The sequence below is a fragment of the Maniola jurtina genome, chromosome 14 (genome assembly GCF_905333055.1).
Source record: "Maniola jurtina chromosome 14, ilManJurt1.1, whole genome shotgun sequence".
NCBI classification, from domain to species: Eukaryota; Metazoa; Arthropoda; class Insecta; order Lepidoptera; family Nymphalidae; genus Maniola; species Maniola jurtina.
In genome coordinates, this window is record NC_060042.1 from 14,000,332 (window position 1) to 14,016,835 (window position 16,504).

The window sequence follows — 16,504 nt, forward strand, 5'->3', positions numbered from 1 at the left end:
CTAAGCAAGCTAGCACGTAGGCTAGGCATGCTTTCTTAGTACTTACTAACACTACTCAATCGTACATATTTCCTGTGTCAGAAAATACGTAACCTCTGGTGGTCCTGGGATAAAAGTAATAAGAAAACCAGAAAAGAGCTGATAACTTCCAAACGGCTGAACCAATTTTTTTGGATTATAGCTAAGAACACTCTCGATCAAGCCACCTTTCAAACAAAAAAAACTAAATTAAAATCGGTTCACTCGTTTAGGCGCTACGAGGCCACAGACAGATACACAGATACACCGATACACAGATACACAGATACACAGATACACAGATACACAGATACACAGATACACAGATACACAGATACACACGTCAAACTTATAACACCCCTCTTTTTGGGTCGGGGGTTAAAAAGCTCTCAATCATCAAAATCGGCCCATAGTTTTACATATACATACATACATAGACTGTTAAAATCATAACCCTTCCTTTTGTCTTTGCCGTAGTCGGGTAACCCACGTCAATATTAGTCCACGCTACGCCTCTGCTTGGTTCTTCTAGTATGACACACCAAAAGCTTTTGACTTGCACAACGCGAAAAGGCGGTCTTATTAAAATTAATTCAGCGAGTGTCGAGTGAATCCGGATGTAAAGCGCGTATGATTGCGCATTTCGCTTACGAGAATTATATCTGTGACGTGAACCCTTTACAGATTACTTCGGGAGTCAGAATATACAGTTACAAAATACAGACGTTCGCATATTTTGTGTGCGTGAAATATAATTTCGAAGTTAATGAATCTTTTTCGTTTTTAGGGTTCCGTACCCGAAGGGTGCCAATGGGACCGTATTACTAAATCCATTCCCGTCCATCTGTCAGTCTGTCTGTCAGCGGGCTGTATCTCATAAGCCGTAATAGATAGATAGAGAGTTGAAATGCACACGCACCTCTAACATTTCGGACGCATGTGCGTTATATAAGCAATTAAAATATATCACTTGCTTTAATGGTGAAGGAGAACGTTGTAAGGGAACCTGAACCAGGCATTCAGATTTCCTCACAACGTTCAAGAAAGAACACAGAAGAGATCTCTATAATGTTCCGAAAAAGGTGTGTGAAGTCTACCAATCCGTACTAGGCCAACATGGCAGACTATGACCTAAACCATTCTTATTCTGAGAGGAGACCCAGGCGATGATGGGTTGATGATGATGGTGATGAAGGCGTCTGATCCGAATCCGATCCATCATGCCGGTGGTGACAGCAATATCCGTAAAAACGGACGCACCGAACGGACGTAAATTCGGGGGTTTCATATCTGAATTTTCTCGGATACGGATCGGTTGCAGTGCGTAAAGAGACTTAATGGACGTATCACTAAAATTACCAACGGGATGATTTGTCGACTCAGCGATCATTACTGACTGAAAGCCACCAAGCTCATTTGCATTCATTTATTATAATTATCCATTGAAGGTTTGCTATAAAATATTATTTCTATATTGCTCATTGAAGTAGCGATGTAGGCCTACCAGTGTCAAATGAGTTCGACATTGGCTGACTCTATGAGACGGCCGGGAAGTGTAAAAAGGCTCTTACAAATGACTGCTCGTTTGAGTAATCACTTTTACTTCTAAGCGATTGTTTCTCGTTAGTACTTCGATTGGAAAACTTTGCGATCATCCATTTCAATATTCAAATATAGACTTTCAATTAAAATGAAGAAGTACGTGTAATTTAAAGAATTTTGGAGTCGATTTGCGATTTTCACTTTGCCGTTTTTGACTAAAAAAACCGGCCAAGTGCGAGTCAGACTCGCGCATTGAGGGTTTCGTACTCGGATATTTTTTCCAACATTTTGCATGATAAATCAAAAACTATGATAGATAAAAATAAATAAAAATCTGTTTTAGAATGTACAGGTAAAGTTCTTTCATATGATACCCAATTTGGTATAGTTATCTTATTTTGAAAATTGAAACACATTTTAATTTTTTAAATGATGTAACCACAAATTCACGGTTTCCAGATTTATTTTTTTACTTGTGCTATAAGACCTACCTACCTGCCTTTCATGATTCTAGGTCAACGGGAAGTACCCTAAGTATAGGTTTCCTGATAGACACGACGCGGACGGACGGACGGACGGACGGACGGACGGACGGACGGACGGACGGACGGACAGACAACAGAGTGATCCTATAAGGGTTCCGTTTTTCCTTTTGAGGCACGGAACCCTAAAAATCTTGAATCTCAACCAGAATTCATTCACCTGGCCTCTCTGCAGTTAGAGGGAAAGGGTGACATTCACAGATAACGTTGCATAACAGTTCCGTCATCTGTGGAAATGGCACTATTTTAGGTTCCACCCGCCAACGAGTTATCGCTTCGATGAAGCGGGCTCAACAACAGTTGATATTATAATCCCGTCTATAGTTGGCAAAACAAAGTTCCACTAAGCGCAGTGCGCTGGCTGAATCGCTGAAGCTATCGAAATGAGGTTTTTGGCCACCATTCACTTCTACTCCTATAACGTCTAGACCATTGATATGCTAAGCCCTAGATACCTACACAATTGTTACTTGGGAAACGATAGTGATTCTGGCGTAGAGATAAACCTGTGACGAACTCGCGTAGTTTATTCTGTATCTATCTTGTGCCCGCGACTTTGTCCGCATGGACCACACAAATTTGAAATCCTATTTTACCCCCTTAGGGGTTGAATTTTCAAAAATCCTTTCATAGCTAATGTCTACATCATATCTGCATGCCATTTTAGCCCACAGATTAGTCAGTCAGTCACTTTCCTTTTATATTTAGATAGATAAAAAACACCGTATTATTATTTCGAGAAAACTTTACGACTATGAAAGGGCTCACGACCTTCAGCAAGGAGCAATACGACGTAAAGAGTGTATCTTTGACTTTACAGATTTTTTCGTTCTATATCAATGGTTCAAACTAGATTTTCAGCAATCGGGCAGGTAACTTTCTCTAGAGCTAAGTGCTTTTCGCTACGTCTAAACAGCTTAGCACACGATAACCCAACAAGCTTGGCCAATGCACTCGGCGAACTGTACAGGGCCACTTGGCGTGCATTTGCCGAGGGAAACCACTATTGACCAACTACCTGACTTTTGTTTTTCGTATATAAATAGTGAGCAAACGAACCGGCGGGCTACCTGATGTTAAGTGATTATCGCCCGTAAACATTTGCAGCTCCCGAGGAACTGCCAATGCCGGCTTTTTAGGAATTTGTTTGAAAATCCCCACGTTTTCATTAAAACATTACAACGATCTTGGCACAATAATTCACAAGCAAATATTACTAACGGTAAGTGGTTAATGGTGAAGGAAAATATCGTGAAGAAACCTGCATGCCTGAGAGTTCTTCGTAATGTTTTCAAAAGTGTGTCAAGACAGCCAATCTCTATCTGGCAAGCGTGGTGAACTATCTTATTCTGAGAGGCATCTCGTGTTTAGTGGCAGGCTGGCGATGTGTTGATGATGGCAATGATATCCGCCTAGTTTCAGACCCGTCTGGAGATTTTATTCATGGGCTTGTTCACGCGATGGGGCGCAAAACAGGCTGCATGTTGCGCGGTCGGCAACACGTAAAGGTCGCCGAACGCACATGGCCAATGTGTATTGGGGCCTTTACGTTGAGATATAAATGAACTTTTTGGTGCACTTTCCAATGGCTCGTGACTGCACATAACAGATAAGCTGTTTTTAGGGGTTTTAACTAGTTTGAGCAGCTTCAGTTCAGTACCGACAAAGAGATTTTTTGTAGATAGTTAGTATATGCTACGCTGCCATGCTTTTGTAAAAAAGCGGCTAACCAAAAAAGTAAAAGTTTTTGAATTATCGCCAAAAAATGTGGGAATTTTAATAAACTCGTATAGCATTGTCCTTGTCCAACTCGACTAGCTTCGATATTAAATCACTCACACACACACAAATCGTGTGCGGACAGATCGGTGTCCCGGTAGTAGTAGGTAATTAAATTAGTTCGCTTGTATGGAGTGTCGGGGCCGTGTGTTTAAATTATGTAAGTATTAATAGTATGTTCCTATTTATATAATAAGCCGCCATTTAGGTTAATTAGCACATTTTCTATTTTGAAGTACGTACCCAAGCAAGCTTCTGGCATTAAAAAACACGCCGCACCACTTTAAAAAGCCTATAAAATTATTATCAAAGGTAAAATATTTTTTATTTAACTGTATTTTTTTATAAAGTGGATTTCATACGACGCAATAAAGACAAGCACTTACGTTTGACAGCAGAATGAGGTCACAGCTTAATTGCAAGCGTCAAACGGATCATCACCGTTCAAAGCTGTCCTAGCTTACTTGCTAATTAACTATAGATCGTTTCAACGAATAGTTCCTATGGCGTTATGTTGGCTCCCCTGTCTGTCTAAGTCATTGGCACCATATTAGCATGAGAAAACGCAGATTTTGTTTATTTTCATTTGATTATCATTTCATTCATTCATGAAAATCAAATGAAAATAAACAAAATCTGCGTCTTCTCATGCCAATATAGTGCCAATGACTTAGACAGACAGGGGAGCCAACATAACGCCATAGGAACTATTCGTTGAAACGATCTCTAGTAATGATGGCTTTTGAAAAAGCCATTACTGGAGGTCGGGGGTTCGATGCCGAGCACGCACCTCTAACTTTTCGGAGCTAGGTATGTCTTGCTCTAACGGTGAAGGAATACATAAACAACCGGCATGCCTGAGTGTTCTCCATATCGTTCTCAAAAGTGTATGAAGTCTGCCAATTTGCACTGGGCCAGCGTGGCAGACTATGGTCTAAGCCCCTCTTATGCTGAGAAGAGACAACATTCCTAAAAACCGGCGCAGTGTAAAATCGCCATCCAAATTCAATTCGAGATTTCTAGATCTGATTTTTCCCGGATTTGGACCGGATTCGGATCGGATGCATTGTAAAAAGACCCTTATACTATACAGTGTGTAGCAAAACGAAGACAGGTGATAAAACTGATGATTACTGATAAGATACAACAAAAATAGACACGAAATAAAATACCTGAATTTTTAAAAATTTGCAATGTAGTTTGCCAAAAAAAAAACATTTTCTGACTTACGATAGAGGTCAACAAACGTTGCGTAGATAGGTGCTGCGGGGTCAATGGCACGTCGTAGGTGGGGCATTGACGCGAGTTTTGCACGCTGTACATTGCGAGTTTGGAATACTAAATCACTAAAACTACCAACATAAGGCAAATGGTTATTGGCATTGGATTGTGTTAAGGTAGTAGAATAATACTGCTTAGTTACTTAGTTTTTGCTATCGTTCTGGTTACACCGTGTCCTTTCGCAGTCGGCTAGAATCCAGGAAAATGAAAATAAGAACCAAGTCCGTCCCCAAGAATTCAATATAGCAGATATTGCTTGTAAGTAATACCTGGCATTACTTGCCGCAGCGCGCGGTTTAAACCCGGTATTAAACTAGCGCCGACACCTCCCGACGATATAATCTTTTCTTCCTAAAGATATTAGTATTTTTTTCATTTTGTACCGACGTTTTACAAATCTCATTTTAGCAGATAAATCCCTTAAGCGGCGTGGTAGAAAATTGTATGTTTTTAAAACATATTTACTCAAATGTAGCTGAATTTCGTTGAGAAAGAAGATAAAATCACTTTTTAAGGATCCGTACCTCAAAAGGAAAATGGAACCATTATAGGATCAATTCGTTGTCTGTCTGTCTGTAAAGAAATCTATAAGGTACCTACTTCCCGTTGAAATAGAATCATGAAATTTGGCAGGTAGTGGTATAAGACCCTTTCCCTTTGGAAAAATCCGAAAACCGTGAATTTGTGGTTAGATTACAAAAAAATACTTAAATTAAAATGTGCTCATGAACAAATAATTAGTATTTTCAATTTTCAAAGTAAGATAACTATACTAACTGGGGTATTTAGTGAAATGGCTTTACCTGTACATTCTAAAACAGATTTTTATTTATTTTTACGCATAATAGATTTTGATTTATCGCACAAAACGTCGCAAAAAATACCCGAGTACGGAATCCTCGGTGCGCGAGTCTGATTCGCACTTGGCTGGTTTTCCGTAAGAACATTAAAAAAAGCTTTGACTTTAAAAATACTCTTACTCATAATTTATTTAAGTTCTTTGCTTCAGTGGCATCTCACAGTCTTTTCCAAATCTTCGCACCAATATATCAAAAGTGCTCTCAGTAAAGGCGAGGAAAGCTAAGCAGTACGTGACTCCTTCGCGGCGAGCGTGCCAGCGATGTGACGTCACGTGCCAGTTGCTTCGCGTCACGCTTCAATGGATTGGAGCTGGATATTGGGTGCAAGCCAACGCAAAGTGACACATCAAGTTTGAAAAGTGACATATTCTTAAGGACATTGTACAATACCACAGTTCACTACAGTTAGTGAACTTCTAGCAAAACGTCGAGGCTTCGACGGCACTGGCAGGCGTCAAATGTTAGTACTTTGACGCCAGCCCGCTGGGCCGATGACCTGAAGAAGGTGGCGGGGAGCGGGTGGATGAGGAAGGCGAAGAACCGCGTTTGGTGGCGCGCTCTTAGAAAGCCCTATGTCCAGCTGTGGATGCATACAAGCTAATGGAATGATGAAATTTCAAGAAACATTGTATGTGTAAAACTTAAAGAATTCTAAAAAAAAAACTTGTGATAAAAAGGGGGTTTTATTTATTTCTAGCCAAAAAACTGTTTAATCAACGTAGGTAATCAAAATTCTTACATTAATGAGTTTTCTCATCTGAATAGCAAAAAAATGTTATTTAGTCCAGGTTAATGAAAAACCTAGTCTTTACCAAACCATCCCGATTTCCTCACCATCCTACGACATAATATCCTACAAATAACATGAAACTGTTTATGTCCACTTAACGACATTACACTAGCCACAATAACGCTATCACAAACCAACTATATGGCTATTATGGCAAATATTCATATCCGAAACGCAAAATTGGACGAAAGTCGGCCGAAAGAATATTTCCTAGTATTGTCGAATAAATGGCCGGATACAGTGTGCTTAGCACGAAATTTTACAATTTTTACATATTTTGACCCACAGTTGATAGAATTCGAGATCGAAGCACAATAATGCCCGAGTAAAATGTCATTACTTTAGTCAACAATTCAGTACCGCCAACTTTAATTTCGGGACGTTGTTGCTTGAAGCGATAGCTGTTATAGATGTATAGACAAACTTGAGCTTCAAAACAAGGGAGTTAAGGTCCATTTGCATTTAACGCTGAAGTGTTTCGACGCTCGACTTCGATCAACGTTGGTGTGATGTAAATCTCATACTAAGCTCACAGCCTCAACGCCAACCGCCTCGTGTTTCGTTATGAATGGGTCTTCCTCCGTTCATTTTCCTTATCTACGAATGACTGTTGCATTAAAACAACGATATACATTGCTGTTTTTTCACACAACTTTTCCTTCACACCTAATAAGAACGGTAATGTATCTTGAAGTGTGGAATTTGCCGTATTACAAAGGGTTGTTTTTCCAATAGCATACGGGTTGCGGTCAAGATAAGTCGCATGAATAGTATCAGAATTGGCCATGTGTTTATATTGTCCGGTTACCATTGATTAAAACACCAAAGATACACAGGCAATTCAAAACCTAGTTTCTTGAAAGTGACATTATTTATACTTTGTATAAAGGTTCAGCGAAGCATAGGAAGCAAAACGATATGTTAAGTTCAGTGAACCTAATATACAATTACTATTTATCAAAATTATCAAAATAAAATGAATGTCATTAATTCGTCGTTGATTCTTTTGTAAGTGTAACCAAGTATTTAAAATTTTTGGACGCGAATTCAACATTTTGAACCTGAACTTTTCGGTACCTACGTGATTTTTCACAGGGACTGATTTTTCAGTTTTGAACTACAATATAGTACTCGTACTACTTCAATGTACTACTTTCACAGATGAGTTTTCACGGAAACTGTATTTTCGCTCTATAGCATTAAAGCAATATAGGTCGATGAACATGCGTCTGTTAAAAACAAATAAAGTAGGATAAAATCAATAATTTTCATACTTTGTAAAATTTTGCTTTGTGATTTTTCGCAGGCAAGTTACTGTTACATATGAAAAAGCTTTTCACATGTTTTTCACAGACTAACTGTGAAATCATCCATCTCTAGTTTACACTCATGAGTGTGTATCTTAGCGTGAGAACTATAGAGCGCACTCTGACTTTGCTTAGACTTAAGACAGAGTTAAAACGAGACAGATGTATATCTCTTACATAAATCTGTCTCGTTTTAACTCAATCCTAAGTCTCACAAGATTTAGCTCACCCTTAGGTTCTTAGGTCTAGTAGGTATATCAACGTCGCGGCCGACATACGCCGGCCATTCGCCAAGCAATCGGTATTACTGGGAGGAATTGCTTCCCTCTTCAACGGGTTACGATGCTTTTGTGCTGAAATCTCACACTATTCTTATTATTTACTGATGGGATCCCATATCAGAACTCTGTCACATAAATTACTATTCGCTCGCTCCAAACTAAGGTTCTTTACTCACTAGCTTTACTTTTAAGTTACTCGTAGCTTTAGTTTTAAGTTAGAGGCGTAATTAAGTATCACCACTATATCGTACAAATTAATAATTTCGACCATCAAAAGGAGTACAATTGTACCTACTTTGAATAAATGATTTTGACTTTGACTACATCCAATCCATAGCGGGAATTCGGAAGCCATAAAACGAAATTCGGATCTAAACTTAAAGACATAACGTATATCTAAAGAGGTTCCTGCGGTGATATAAAACAGAGTGTCTATATAAACAATCAATTTCATATTTCATAATAACATCGTATTTGAATGTTTAGGTATTTCATATCTCAAATGGAAGGCAAACAGATTGTGTAGCGTGTGGAAGCAGTGCTTCGGGCGATGTGTCTCTAGTAGGTATTACAGACTTAACACTAACAGAATGCTTATGCTCAGAAAGAACACAGTTTAACCACCACACAGTTGGCTGCGTTATCGAAGGACATTCCTATCGCCATTATGTTAACTAGGTTATTCGATAGTTGTAATGTAAGAAAACTAATGCCAAAATAGGTATATTATTTAATTAGAGCGCGATTGCCATCGTAGCATCTAATAAATAATTATCCAGTTCACGATCTGAACACCGAAAGTATGCAATACCTAATTAATCGTTTCAAACTCTGAGAATAAAAACCCGTATCTGTACAAATTTACACTGTAGGTAATAACAGAATGCCCGTCAAGCGTACAGTTTATCCACCATAATACCAATACATACCTACCATCTGCTTATCGAAGAACATTACTGTCGGATTGCTGTGAACTGTAAGAATATTTCAAAAACACACTAGTTCATCCATGTTAGTTTTCTAATATTCTAACATTTAAGTATTGATTTATTTTTCACTAGATGATGCACGATGATTTTTTCATACGCGGGCATTTAGGTTTTTAAAATTCCTTTTAACTCTTAGATTTTTCGAAATAAAAAATTATAATCTGCCTGTTTCCAGTAAGCAAGTTTCTTTGGACTAAGTAGACGATGCCCGAGTCGTATGTATATTATGTTAGTTGTTCTACTGTACCTATAATAGCTAAACTGAGAACAAAGTATGACGCTTTCTTAGTTATAATTAGTTTTTAGCCCGTGCCGCTTAGTTTAGTGTTGCGTTACTTACCAAGTAAATGTTTTGGATTAAGTTTGTATCATATTTTAAGCTTTGTGGAAACTGCGGTAGGTTGCATCGTAATGCATAAATGTCAAGTTTTTATTCACAAAATTCATCAATTCGAATAGTTCATCAAAATCGGCTCAGTAGTCTAGACGCTACGGTGGAACACACATAAATACAAACCTACAAACATACATAGACTGCTAAAATCACAACCATTTCTTTTGGCTTTGCCGTAATCGGTTAAAAATTACCGGTAAATTGTGTTTCTAAAACTAAATAAGTATTATTATGCCTTATTTACACATCGTCTTTTACTCCAAATCCTTTGGTCAATACATCAAAAAGGTGCGAGTGGCTAGGGCTGTGAGAAATACGTGACTTCTTCACACATAGCGTGCCAACTATATTATCGTATTGCGGCATGTCACGTAGTCTTTGCCTTGCGTCGCGCTCTATTTGATTTGTACTGGTCGACGAAAAGTAACGAGAAAACTTGGTTTCTCTTTGGATTTTGGAAAACTTGTGAATTTTATACATGGCATAATATTGTATATCAAATCTTTGAAAAGAGCAACCGCCGAGTTTCTTGCTGGTTCTTCTCGGTAGGAAAGGCATTCCGAACCAATGGTAGATGCTTTTGACGATTCAAAAGAACTTCAAAATTCAAAAGTCTAATTGAATAAAAATATTTTGAATTTGAATTTGAATTTACAAAATTCACAAATATATTTCTTTAAGTATTTATTTTCTATATCCATACTATAATAATATTATCATTCAACGTGTTTTGGTTCATATATTTTGGTCAATATATCACAGAGGTTCGATTGACTATAAAATATACGTCACTTCTTCACACGCTAGCGTCGAGCAAACCATATCGATGTAGGTTCGTCGCGTAGTCTTTGCCTTGCGTCGCGCTCTACTTGATTTGTATGGTCGACGAAAAGTAACGAGAAAACATGGTTGAAAGTATTTTATTATACTTATATCTTTTCATCATCATCATCATCATCACAGTGGTACTAGCTATTACTAAGTACTAGAATCATTTTAGCTAAGTATGTGTTACGGTTACTCTGGTTCTCCTAAAGATCTTCTCATTTCTGATTTGTTCGGAGAAAACTCCAAGCAAAGGGATTGCTAGGCCTTATTTATTTTAAGGAAAAGCAAATACTAGATGTTCTAATATATTTTTACAGAAAGCAAATTAACACTGCTAACACTTAGTAATTAAAGCCGTTTAAAAAGATATTCCACAAATGGGCGGGTTAAGAGATGATTATTAAGAAATATCCATCCCCTTTATTAAAGCCTTAATATTTAAGAGATGGCTCCGAGGCCAGAGCTCGCTGGTTTCAAAACAACGCCGAGTTTCGTTTAATTACATTAGGATTTCATTATCATTAACGATATATCTAATTAAGGCACTTGCCCTACCGCCGACGAGCGGGAAACGAGTTGAGCTAAAAACTAGAGACGAGTTGGCGAGCAACATGAACCGAGTGTCCAAAGGTCTAGTTTTGTCGCTGAGCTAGGAGCGAGTGTGCGAGTGCGACGAGAGATTACTCGCCGGTCGTTCAGGTAGGCTACCGAGACTTTCATAATTCCTGCGCAAACTACTCGAAATTTTGATGTCAAGAGAGCATCGCTGCGCGGGTTTTTTGTTGAAAGGCTCTTGTCGCTACGACAAACTAGTGGAGAAAATTCTCGCCAGCAGTGAGCACAATCAGCAATCAACACTAGCTAATGCTCGCGACTTAGTCCGCGTGAATTTAGATTTTTAAAGATCCCGTGGGAGCTGTGATTTTAAAAATACAATATGAAAAGTAGCCTATGTTACTCTCCGTCTCTAACTATATCCACGCAAAATATTACGATGATCGTTACTCCATTGCGGCGTGATTGAAGGACAAACCAATAAACAAAATATACTCTTTCGCATGTATGATATTATTATGCCGCATAATTTATGCGTAGTTATTTACCTCTTTTATTGACATGGAATCATAGTAACATCGATTGTACGTTTCGTGAGCGATGAAAATATAGTCGATAGCTATTAGCTAGTCGCTTCTTCGTCGGTGATGGGACAAATGCCTAAGTTTACTTCAGAAAGGGTAATTTGCCTACCCTTAGCATTACGCGCTCTCGGCTTGTTTCCTTTTATTTGCAAAATAGAAGCTCTTTAATGTGTTCTGAAAATAAAAACCAGCTAAGTGCGATTTAGTTTCACCCACCGTGGGTTCCGTATCTTGGAAGGATACGTGTAATTATTTTGTTGCTTTTTATTATCTCCAAGCGCAAAAAAGTTTGTAATCGAAAAAACATAATTTTGTCAGTAATACTACAAATTGCTGTGAGACCTTCATCATTCTAGGTCACCGTGAAATACCCTATAGGGTATGATTTATCTATTTGCGGCATAAATTACCGTATTTTTTATTGCAGTGAAATATAAGCTTGATCTTTTACAGCTTTAAGGGGCGGTAGACCTAAAAGTAAGTATTTGATATTACTTTCAACTTTATGCGTTCCTGAGAAAAGGTCTTGACAGACAGACAACGAAGTGATCCCATAAGGGTCCCTTTTTTCTTTTTGAAGTACGGAACCCTCAAAAACTCGCGTAGCTAAGCCTTTAATTGTGCAATGAACGAAATCCTAGCACGATTTCATTGTAATTAAGTGGTAAAGACCTAAAGGCTAAAAAAATCGGTGATAGTAGAGTGGTTAAGACCTCTACCGCCGAATCGAGAACCACCTCCTTTTTGGAAGTCGGTTAAAAATCCGAAAACCGTGAATTTATGACTACATCACAGAAAAAAATTAAAATGGGTTCGTAAATAAATAAATATTTTTTAATTTTCAGAGAAAGATAACTATACCAAGTGGGGCATCATATGAAAGAGCTTTACCTGTACATTTTAAAACAGATTTTTATTTATTTAATGCATAATAATAATGTTTTTGATTTTTCGTGCAAAATCTTGGAAAAAATGTCCGAGCACGGAACCCTCGGTGTGCGAGTCTGATTCGCGCTTGGCCGGTTTTTTTAAACAAACAATTTGCTCTTGCACAATTTTGACGGTGTGGTTTTTCCAAGAGACAGACAGTAAATAAACACTATTCAATATGCGGCGCGGTACAAAGCGAACGAAATTCGTGAAGTTTAATTCACTCGTTTCTTTCCTTTATTTCGGTAAAGTAATTATGACGAGTGCTGAAAGTTGACAATTAAATTACTCCGCTCTCGTTAAAACGCCTGCGTATTGTGGCTTCCAGACTAATTTGAGACCCAGACAGCTTTTTTTTTCTTTCTTTGTAAGGTTGTTTATGGTTTTGTTACCATTTTCTTCAAAATTAAGTATGTACCTATTTGGGCTAGATTTTTGGGTTCGATTGTACATCTCATTGCTATTCAGTAATAGGAAAACACCGGCCAATTGCGAGTCAGATTCGCGCACTGAGGGTTCCGTACTCGGATATTTTTTCCGACATTTATTTATAACTAGCTGACGCCCGCGACTTCGTCCGCGTGGATTTAGGTTTTTTGAAATCCCGTGGGAACTCTTTGGTTTTCCGGGATAAAAAGTAGCCTATGTGCTAATCCAGGATATTATCTATCTCCATTCCGAATTTCAGCCAAATCCGTCCAGTAGTTTTTGCGTGAAGGAGTAACAAACATACACACACACACACACACACACACACACACACACACACACACATACAAACTTTCTCCTTTATAATATTAGTGTGATAGTGTGATATAAAATTTAGAACATCAAAACTTTAGAATCTAAAGCATGGAGAACTTTAGCGATTTGTTTCCTTAGGAGAAAATACTATGATAGACCATATACTACGTAGTAGGACGGGGACTCGGAATCAGATATTTATTCATCACTATTCACTACTCATACTAATAACCCATTTTATAGTTACTTAAATGCGAAAGAGTGTTTCTTTGTTGGTTTATTGGTTTGCTGGTTTGTCCTGCAAACGGATCGAAGTGTTTTATTTGAATGGATATAATATCATATAGTTAATGGCCTACAGAGTGACATAGGCTGTTCTTAACCCCCGACCCAAAAAGAGGGATGAGGTATGTTTGACGTGTGTATCTGTGTATCTATCTGTGGCATCGTAGCTCCTAAACTAATGAACCGATTTTAATTTAGTTTTTTTTTAAAAGGTGGCTTGATCGAGAGTGTTCTTAGCTATAATCCAAGAAAATCGGTTCAGACGTTTGAAAGTTATCAGCTCTTTTCTAGTAACTATAACCTTCACGTCTTGTCGGGGGTGTTATAAATTTTTAATTTACATACTTTATTTAATTTATTATTATTTTTAATTTACGAAAATCAAAGAGTTCCCGTGGGGTTTTTAAAAACCTAAATCCACGCGGATGAAGCCACAGGCATCAGCTAGTTAAAAATATGTCACAAGCTCACGAGTATGATAATGCTCTGTTGCAAAAATGTCGCGTGTGAATTGATGAGCCAGCGATCCCGTGGGTTTATGATTTATTGTTCCACTGACGCAGCGCTACATCCCCTAAGTACGTGTCGTGTACATTTCCTATAATTGAGTGTCAATTCAATATTTTTTTCCTTCGTCATATTACTATAGAAAGAGAGAGCAAGCGCGTGCCAGACCTTTGTTATTTAATAAAAGCTGAAAGTTTCTCTGCGTATTGTCCCCGACATAGGGAGGAATAATCAGCGACTATAAAATTTAGATCATGGTGGCTTTGGAAGATATTGTAATCAATGTGTAAAAAAATCTTACGTAAAAGCAAAAAGTCTACATTTTTATATTGTTTTCGGAATAGTATTAGAAATCACGTCATAAATTGCCTGACACTAGTGTCGTGGCAACCCCTTGCCAGATGCCCTTAAAAACTTGACTTTTACAACAGATGCCCTTAAAGACTTGGTAGTTTGACGTAAGATTTTACAGTTTATTAACTGTTGTCTCCCAAAGCCGCCATGATCCAAACTTCATAGTCGCTGATCGTTCTTCCCTGTGTTGGGGAAAATACTCAGAAAAAATTTCAGCTTTTATAAAATAATGAAGGTCTGGCACGCGCTGGCTCTCTCTCATCTAGAACTGTTTTAGAGCAATTTGGGCCACGAGTCACGACCCTAGTAGAAACTTGAATATTAATGGACTTCCATTGTGTGGATAACTTGGCTTATTGTTTACATCCGTAAGGAAATATTTTGTGAAAGTCATCTGATTAGGTTAGAGCAATGATGATGCTCAGTGAATGTTTGGCAGGGGGTTACCACGATACTAAGTGTCTGGCATGCATGACGTGATTTGTAATACTACTCCGAAGAAAATATAAAACAATTAGACTTACATTAAAATATATTAATACTAACCCGCCAGGGCAAGATAATTAAAATTTAAGTTCCTTTTATGACGTAAGCATTAAGAAAAAATTGATTTTGAATTGCTTAAAAATGAAGAATTTTTAGGATTTTTGAAAATTCCACCTTCTTTCCCTCGAGCGACAGCAGGGCGAGTTAGCTAGTGTTATTTTTGTTCACAAATTTAAAGTTGCTCAGCGAGCTATGGAGAGGGCTTTGTTAGGAGTAAGGATAAGATCTAAAATGAGGAGATTCGCAGGAGAACCAAGGTTACTGACTTAGCCCAAACTATTAGCAAGCTGAAGTGGCAGTGGGCAGGCCATGCCTGTCGTAGAGGCGATGGCCGTTAGAGCCGGAAATTCCTTGAGTGGAGACAGCGTTTAAGCAAGCGTAGTGTGTGACGCCCTCCAGCAACATGGACCGACGATATAAAGCGGCTGGCGGGAAGTGGCTGGATGAGGAAGGCTGAGGACCGGGTGTGGTGGCGAAGGCTTATCCATCAGTGGACGTCCACAGGCTGATGATGATGATGATGATTATAATAATATTATAGTGGCTTGCTTGAAGTTCTTCTACCCTGGTAGCTGTCTGCCATTGGAAAAGTGTAAACAAAACAATTTGGGTCATAGGGTGTTAGAGTTTGTTTACTTGCGATTCGAGTGTTGTTTGATTGATCCCTGCATTGTTCTGACACCCATTTAAAGCTCCAAAACGGAACTGCAATCTGGAATTTTTAATGAGAGTGATTCTAGTTTTTAATGATGAAAAACACTTACTAATAATACGTAGAAAGCTGCAATATACTGGTTTCATTTTTACAATTTTAATGCGGAATCCTAAAACAAAACCTCATAATTTTATTTATACCAGGGAATAATATGAACTATGCCCCACTGTGTTAATATTAAATTACGCAGCGGGTGAGCGAAGCCTTTCATGGTTATATTACATCATATATTCTTGCCTCCCAGGGGGTTAAGTAAGAACCGTTGGTCTTTCATACCTTTGTATATTAGGCATTATTAACTCGTTATAGTGCCTAGCTGATTCGACGGCGGATCACACAGGGTATAACCAGAACGCTAGCAAAAACGAAAATAGCTGATAGCACCTACTGTTAAGATTCCATAAAAAAAAACTACGAAAAAAATTTAAAAATTCTGTATTTTTACATGTAAGTTCACAGCAAATAAAACAACGGACTGACGCTAGAGGTCAACGAACGTTCCGTAAATAGGTCACTCGAAGTTAATGCTGCGTCGTAGGTGGGGCAATACCCAATGATGCTATTGTAATATCATTGGCAATACCCATTAAAATGTTATATGGGGTATTAAAATTAACGCTTTTAGCATTCAATTAAGTAGTTTAATATTGAGCTGAAAAGTTAATTCTCCCAC